Source organism: Panthera onca, chromosome D1 (genome assembly GCF_046562875.1).
Source record: "Panthera onca isolate mPanOnc1 chromosome D1, mPanOnc1 haplotype 2, whole genome shotgun sequence".
In the NCBI taxonomy this organism is placed as follows: Eukaryota; Metazoa; Chordata; class Mammalia; order Carnivora; family Felidae; genus Panthera; species Panthera onca.
The window spans coordinates 25,670,677-25,678,552 of record NC_138348.1 but is presented as its reverse complement, the minus strand read 5'-3'; the positions used below and the strand labels follow the sequence as shown (position 1 = coordinate 25,678,552).

Sequence of the window (7,876 nt, the reverse complement as noted above, 5' to 3'; positions counted from 1 at the left end):
CTGTGTTAATGACATGTGACAATCTTAGTATAATATCCAGAGACTCCATGTAGGGACATGTCCTTGTAAATTTAAGAGCAGCTGCACGAGGGAGAATGTGGATTACCTTTCACATGAATTCCGTAGAGCTCTCACCATCCCAACCATGTTGTAAACTTGGCAGCAAGAATCGACTGCCCAGCTTTAGCTCCGGGCGAGACTGGGGAGAAAAATGCCACTTTGACGCAGGGCTGCGTTACTGAGAGAGTGCTGCCGTCTATCACACATGCAATTGGTAGCTTGGAGTGGGTAAATATTCCATGCCACCAAAGGATCTCTGACCAAGACAAATAAGTGTGATAACTTATGTGCTCCCAAGAAATGGTAAGGATCGACTTCCCGACGCTGTATAAAAATGTTCTGTAAATTGGAAGGCACTGTCCACATACGATTTTATTCCAGTTGTCATTGTATTGTTATGAGCTCTGAACTGACTCTGAGATCTGGATGTTAAAAACATCTAGGAACTATCTATTTTATTTTGGATGCACAACACTGTAAGTGCCAGTAGTTGCCTGGTGTCACCCCCCTCCAGCCCCTCCCTGGCTCCTCGACCTCTAGAATCATGGAGCCCAAATTAGACTTTAGCTTTCAAGGGGTTGGTGTATACGTTAAGCATTCAAATGGCTAGAGTTGTCTCTGTGCTCAAATGGATGAAATAGTCACAGGTTCTCTTTTTTCTGTTACCACTGGCTAACTGAGTCACTTTCTGAAGTGTCACAGACAGCACAAAGTCCCCAGATATCCAGGCTGTTCCTTAGCTCACTGGGCCATATGGTCCCCTTGGCATCTAGTGTGAATGAAACAAACCACCAAAGCCAGAACCAATAGAAACCACGAGCAACATATAACAAACAGAGCTCAGAGCCCATCACCTTGCCAATGAGGCAGACTGGAAAGGCAGGCCTGACCTGAAAGGCTTCTCACTATAAATAGCTTTAATAAGAATAGGTTGTATCTAGCCACCCTCAGACAATCTCAAAGCATCTTCAGTGCTTCTCCTGTATGTGTCCTGTTGGAGACAACAATGGCCTGAATTCTTTTTGTCATCATAAGGCAGCCGAAACTCAACCAGATGGCATTCTCCTGGAATGGAGACCACAATGTGGCCTATGTCATCTGCGTGTGTTCTATTGGCCTATTCCCATCCTGAATGTTTGGAGAGAATTTAGGGATTAGAAGACCTAAGATATATTAGGCCTCTTTACCTATGTTTTTTCCTGTAGTTGTCCCCAGAGTTCTACAAATGAGGACTTTTTATCTCTTTCATAGAAGAGGAACCTGAGGCTCAGAGAGGTTAAGCATCTCACCCAAGGTTACACAGGAAGGAAATGGCAAAGCCAGGATACCGAATCACCAACTGCCTGACTTCAATGTCTTTCTTCTCTCCATTGCAGCATAGTGGAGTCTTGGGTGGGGAGATTCCTTCTGGATTGGCTTCTGAAAGGATCTTGTGCCTACAGATCCAGTCTTCTGTCTATCTCTGCCTCAGAGTTGCTGTTGAGCTGTTGGGGGAAGTGAATGGACACACGATGTATCACAGAGAGATCTAATTGGAATGAGAACTCAAGAGATTTTATCACTTTAATGAAGAATTGCTATTTTAAGATGGGATATATTGCTTATAAATTTGTGAAAGTTTTTTGTGTTAATTTTTCTGTCCAAATGAACCCATACTATCCTATATCAAAATAAATAATTTGCATATCATTTTCTGGGTTTTTGTTTAGTCTTAGGAGACTTGACCATTCATGTTACACGTAGAATTTGGAATTGCCTTTCATTTTTCTTCCATCCTGAATCAGTGTGGAATTCAGGGTCAGTATAGACAACTCAAGAATGTATGATTATGGCAGGAACAGACTGCCTAGCCCGGATCCCATTTCCCCGTCCTCTCTACCTCTAGCTGGACCCATGGGACTAGATACCACCAAGAGACTGTGAGGTCACAGCCAGTCCAAGGTAGTTAAGCAGTATGCGTGCTCCTTCAAACTCCCTCTCTCCTCTTCCACCTGGATGCAGAGAACTTTGAGGCTCTTTGATGAGACAACTAGGGCACTGATTCTCAAACTTGAATATGCATCAGAATCAATTGGAAGGCTATTAAAGCACAGATTGCTGGGTCTCACCCTGGAGTTCTTATTCCACAAATCTGGTTGAGATCTGAGAATTTGCAAGTTGTATAAGTTCCCAAATGCTGTTGCTGCTGGTCTGAGGACCACACATTGAAACAATGGCCCTCTGGCAACGCCCTAGAGAAATACCGATTGCACTTTGTACTCCTCTGGGGGAATCTTAAACTTACTGGTGCCCAAGCTGCTGCTCAAAGCAGTGAAATAGGAATCTCCGGGAGTGGGGCCCACCTATTAGCATTGCCAAAGCTCTTCGGGTAACGACAAAGTGCACTTAAAGTTGAAAACCATAACCTTGAAGTGGTTAGCCTTCAAGGAAAGCCTTAAGACTGAAGGAACTTGGGGCGACTGGATGGCTCAGTCAAGCGTCTGACTCTTGATTTCGGCTCAGGTCATGATCTTACAGTTTGTAGGATGGAGCCCCTGTGCTGGGCTCTGCACTGACGGCTCCGAGCCTGCTTGGGATTCTCTCTCTCTGTCTCTCTCTGCCCTTCCCCCCCCCCCCCCACTCTCTCTCTCTCTCTCTCTCTCTCTCTCTCTCTCTCTCTAAAAACCACAAATGTTAAAAAATAAAAAATTTTCTAAAAGTACACTTGTGTTAGGCTGTTGGAATTCTAGAGATGATTTGTTATCATAGCCAGCATTATCCTAATATGATAACGGTAACTATTAAGAACAAGCTTTCAGAAATTCTCTTTTTACCTCCTGCTTTGTTCTGCTCTGAGGGAGTATGGGTCAGATTAGTTCCAAGACATGTATTGGCTCACATTCTCCAAAGGTGGACATTTCAACAGAAATAAGGTTATAGCACATGTAATAGAGGAATAGTTTTTTTTCTTTGCCTTCCTTGCGGCCAGAATGGCAGGGCAACCCTAGATGCCCCTCTCCCCACCCCTTCACTTCCTCTTTCCTTGGGCACATTCACCTTCTCATCAGAAGCATGTTCAGAGCTCTTGGCTTGGCCAAGGTTGGACCCAAGATGGAGTGTCTTACGCTGATTGCATGTCTGCAAACCTAAACATAACTAGGTTTTCAGGCTTAGCTCTCCCAGAAAAGGAAAGGTCTAGGTCAATGGACTGGTTATATCTGAGAATCGGAACTGACCAATAAAGAGAAAGAACATGAGGTCCAACCTTACTTACTTGAATTTCCATTAAGGTTTTGGATCAAAGCGCTCTCTAAAAATAATTTACTTACTGCTCCCCTGGGGCACTGTGGAGAGCCGGGGTCGGAAGGCCAAGGTGGGATTCAGGTGATTCTGGGTCCCCTGCCAAATGTCTTCATACGCCATCTCTTAGCTAAAAAGATGGTGTAATTGAGATAACATAAGCATTTAAAAGGCATGGTGACCAAAAAAAGACATGCTAGAGTTTTATTGAGGATTTCAACCCATGTCTGTTCACTTTAAGGGAAGCCCACCAATAACCTGATGAATAAACTGGACAGATTTCCGCCCCCTCCCCCCAAAATAAGTTTTAGATGGAAGGAAATAGGAAGGCTAATGGCTCTAAAAGCATATTTTGCAGATTTTGCTTTCTCATGATAAATGTAAAGGGACAAATACCCTCAGGCGAGGACTGCTTTCCTGGCTGAAGCAGCTCTTATTCTCGGAGCTTCCTTCAACTATCCCTACAGGGAAACAGGCAACTCTTTCAGTTGCAAGACACAAAATGCAACCCGAGACAGTGCAAGCCCGAAGGAAATGGTATTGAATCACGTAGCCAAGTGTCCGGAAACAGGACTTGCTCAGACATAGGCTGAATCAGGGGCTCAGGTACTGTTCTCAAGAGTCAGCGTCTCTCTCTCTTCCTGACTTGATCATATTCAAAGACCACAGCTCCCCGATTATCTATAATGGTTACCAGGTCTCCAACTTCACACCTCATTCAAGTTCAGCAAGAATTGAGCGAGAATCTTCTTCCCAGAATTCCCACCGAAAGTCTTACAGCCTCTCTAAATGTCTCTAATTAAGTCACATGGTTATCAGTGAAGCAATCATTGGCGGCCAAGAGACTGCAATGCAGTGATTGGCTGATCCTAAATCACATGCTCTGCTCCTGAGCCAACGGTCTAAGCCTTGTAAAATCACATGACTGAGAAGGGGCGTGGAGCTGTGAAAAGAAGCGGGAAGGCGTTCTGGGCAGCCAAAGCGTGGTAGTACCCCTACGTTCCAGAGTCAGCCTATGAAAATTCTTCAACTGGCTTCCCCCGCCAGAGGCGGTTCAGCAGGCACCTCTGATTTCCCACATAGATTTTCCAGCAAGTGGCTATAAAGGGGAAAGACGGCAGCAAGCATAAACCTGTAAAGGGACCGCAGCTCAGGGGCAAAGGTCTTCTGAGAAGGGAAGAAAGCAACCACGGGAATGGGGGCTGTGTTACCCCGCCCGGTCATTGTCATTTCCCCAGGCAGAGCAGCCCGCCAATTCCGGAACTCAGGAACTGAATACCCAGTGCTGGGGAAAACTCACTTTCGGATGGAGACGCAGGAGGCAGAAGCTTCCTCTCCTGTTTGCCCCGGGCCGCTTCCGTCCGTCCGCTGTCCTGACGCACACATAGATCCTTTTATGATGCTCCATGGAAACCAGAGATGGAATGAATCAAAAGTGGTCAGAGGAACCATTGTTCTCCCCTGTAAAATAACCGAACCCTTGTTAATTTGTTGCCAGTCTCAGTTTCTCCCAGAAAGATCCCCATTGGATGGTGGCTGTAAACAGGAAACTTGAAACCCTCAGCCGTCCTTTGTATTAGTTAGTGTTCGTGGACAGCTGCAGGGGATCACCGTCCCAGAGCTCGGGCCGGGGTTGAATCCTCGTCGGGAGAAGAGCAGTATGTATTTTAGACGGGACACCCAGAGGAGAAACTGCATCTCCAGCAGGAAAGCCGAGGCGCAGAGATGAGGAAAAAAAGCATTTTTTAAGTAGATGACAGATTTGAGAGGATGGTAAAATAACTCTTGGTTTTACCTGATGTACAATCAGCACGCCCCCACACTGTGGCCGGAGGAGAAGATAAAAATCCCTTAATTTCCTGTCGTCCAGCTGAAGACAGACTCCTGCTCCTGAGGAAATGGAGCTTTGGGGCGATGGAGGTAAATTGCAAGGCAGAGTATGTTTCAGAACTACTCCCGGCGGTGGTTCCTGCCGGTGCCCAAGGGAACCCTTATTACAAAGACGCTCCCTGTGAAGGTGAAGAGCTGGGACTCTGGTGCCAGACTGTCTGGGCTGGAGTCCCGGCTCTGGCACTCACCAGCTGTGCGACTGCGCAGAAGTCACTGAACCTTTCTCTGCGCCAGCTTCCTCATCTATAGCACCGGAGTAATAATAACACCTACCTCGATGGGTTGTTAGGAACATCAAGTAAGTTACTATATGCAAAGCGCTTCCACGTGTAAGCTGTAATTATCATTACTAACTACAGAGTTAAACAGAGCAACACAATAGAACGTATTGCATTACCTTATATTTTCTGTGTTTATTTGTCCAGGGGTGCAGGGTAGCCTCCATGTGGCCACTGAGGCTGAACCCAACACCAGGGGTCAAATCTGTATTTCCTTAGGGGTCTGGCACCTGCGCACCAGGTGAGGTGCCTGGAGACGTCGCCCTCCTTCTCTATGCCTGGATCTCTATGCCTCTTCCTAGGATGATTAGCAACTGAATTGTCTCTGAAACTCTACCCACAGGGATATGGTCTCAACCTTTACCCTCCAGAAAGTCTTCACGGCTAAACGCTGTGGTCAAATATCACTATAGTTCTCCAGATCTGGTACTTTTCCGTGTAGATCTCCAAATCTGGGTTATTTGGGGTCCTTTAGAATGTAAACTCTGTGAGGTTGTGGAGCGTGTGGTGTCCTTGGGTCACTGTCTCCCTGTCTAGAACCAGGTGGGGCACTGGATTTGTTTGGTTATTTATTTATTTATTTGTTTATTTATTTATTTGAATAGTGGATCAGTGGATGAAGTCAGCCTTAGCTTTCACTCCACGTGGAACATCAGCCTCACGGTCCAGGTTGGATTTTGCCCAGTTCCGTTTTCTCAACAGTGACTGGTGTGTGGTACTCAGACCTGCTGGTGCTTTCTGAAGGCTTTTTTGGTTTGCACTCTGTTGCTCCTGGTGGCTAGCTACCCCAAACCCCCTCACATGCTCAGAAAAACAAATTAAAGTGGAGTCTAAATCCATTCCAGAGAAAAACAAAAATAGTTTTCTTCAAATTAAAAAAAAAAAAAAATCAAGCAGTCTTGTCTATGAAACAGGCGCTTTACCAAATGAGATATTTCTCATCGGAAGAACCGCATGGATTACTGAACTCATCCAATGAAAACCTAGGTGTTGTCTTCCAGATTGATTCTGGGGCCTCTGCACCTTTGATTGCCTTGAGCCGTTTACAGCTTTGTAAGTTGTAGCTTACCCATAGCAATACGAAGACTTCTTTTCTGTTGACGTGTATGAGTTTACTTTTGCTGTTTAACAAACTACCACAAGTTGAACAGCTTCCTGTAAGATTCATGTATCATCTTGGGTTTTCTGTGGGTCAGGAGTCCAGGCACAGTTTAGCTGGGGCTTCTGCCCAGGGTTTCTGCAGACTGACATCAAGGTGTTGGCCTGGTCTTATCTGTGGTTCAGGTTTCTTGTCCAAGATCACTGGTGGTTGGCAGAATTCATCGTGCAGTTATGGAAGCCTGCTTTCTTGCTGGCTGTCACTTCCCAGGTTCTAGAGGCCCCTTGCCATTCCCTACCATGTGGCTTTCTCCCCAACTCGAGGTTTGCTTCTCAAAGGCCAGCAGAATCTCTCATACTTCAACTCTCCTCCTTCAAGAAGGGTCCAGTAGTCTCTAAGAGTTTGATTAATTAGGTCAGCCTCACTCAGGGATAATCTGTTTTTTTGATTAATTCAAAGTCTCAAAGATCTAATTACATCTGCAAAATCCTTTCACCCTTGTTACCTGCTGTAACCTAATCAGGAGGAGAAATCCATCAAGGCCACAGTCCCGCCCATCCTCACGGGGAGGGGATTGTACAGAATATGTGCACCAGGGAGCAGGCATCTCAGGATTCTGCCTACCACAACACGCAATTGAATTTTGAAAACTGTCCCTACCACCCTCCCTCCAGCCAGTTTTGCATCTACTAAGCACATTTGTATCAGCCCATGTAAGTACCTGCTTTTTGAAACCTCCTTTCAACCTGTTTTATCATCTTACTGGTACCTGAATGAATGAATGAATGAATGAAGTGAAATCTTTGACGTGTTCATTTTATATCGCTATGAATTATGATTTTGCCTTTAAAATTATTACTCTTTAACATCACTTTAATATCGATGGTTATTTCTAATTTCCCTTAAAAGCAATGGATGCATTGCTTACTTTTACATGCATAATTAACGGGGCTCTTTCCCTTTTCCAGAAATTACCCCAAAGAAGTATTCAAATTGTGCCTCTTGAGACCTAATACTATTTGCTGCTTTGAAAGGATAATGTTTCTAGCTTTTTCTGATCTCATTTTAAGTGGCTTAAATTTTAAGTGGCCAGGGCCCCCAGTAACACCAATACCATTGCCTTGGCATTAAAGAGGGACAGGTAACAGCCCTACTTCACAACAGCTAGATTAACTTCCTTATTACAAACAAAAAATATCAAAGGACCCTGCTGATATTGTCTCCTGGAATCTTGGGATTTTGCTACTGGGATGGGCAGAGGGTTTCTCCG

The 7,876-nt window shown here is 45.1% G+C and overlaps 1 long non-coding RNA gene across 1 annotated transcript; it reads right to left on the bottom strand.

Moving 5' to 3' along the window:
* Nucleotides 1-415: 415 nt before the first annotated feature.
* On the bottom strand, nucleotides 416-4,811 carry LOC132661641 (uncharacterized). Its single transcript, XR_009602327.3, has 3 exons — nucleotides 4,640-4,811; nucleotides 3,369-3,469; nucleotides 416-1,544 (listed from the first exon to the last, which is right to left on the bottom strand). It is a non-coding gene; the product is annotated as an uncharacterized LOC132661641 (long non-coding RNA).
* Between the last annotated feature and the right edge of the window lie 3,065 nt (nucleotides 4,812-7,876).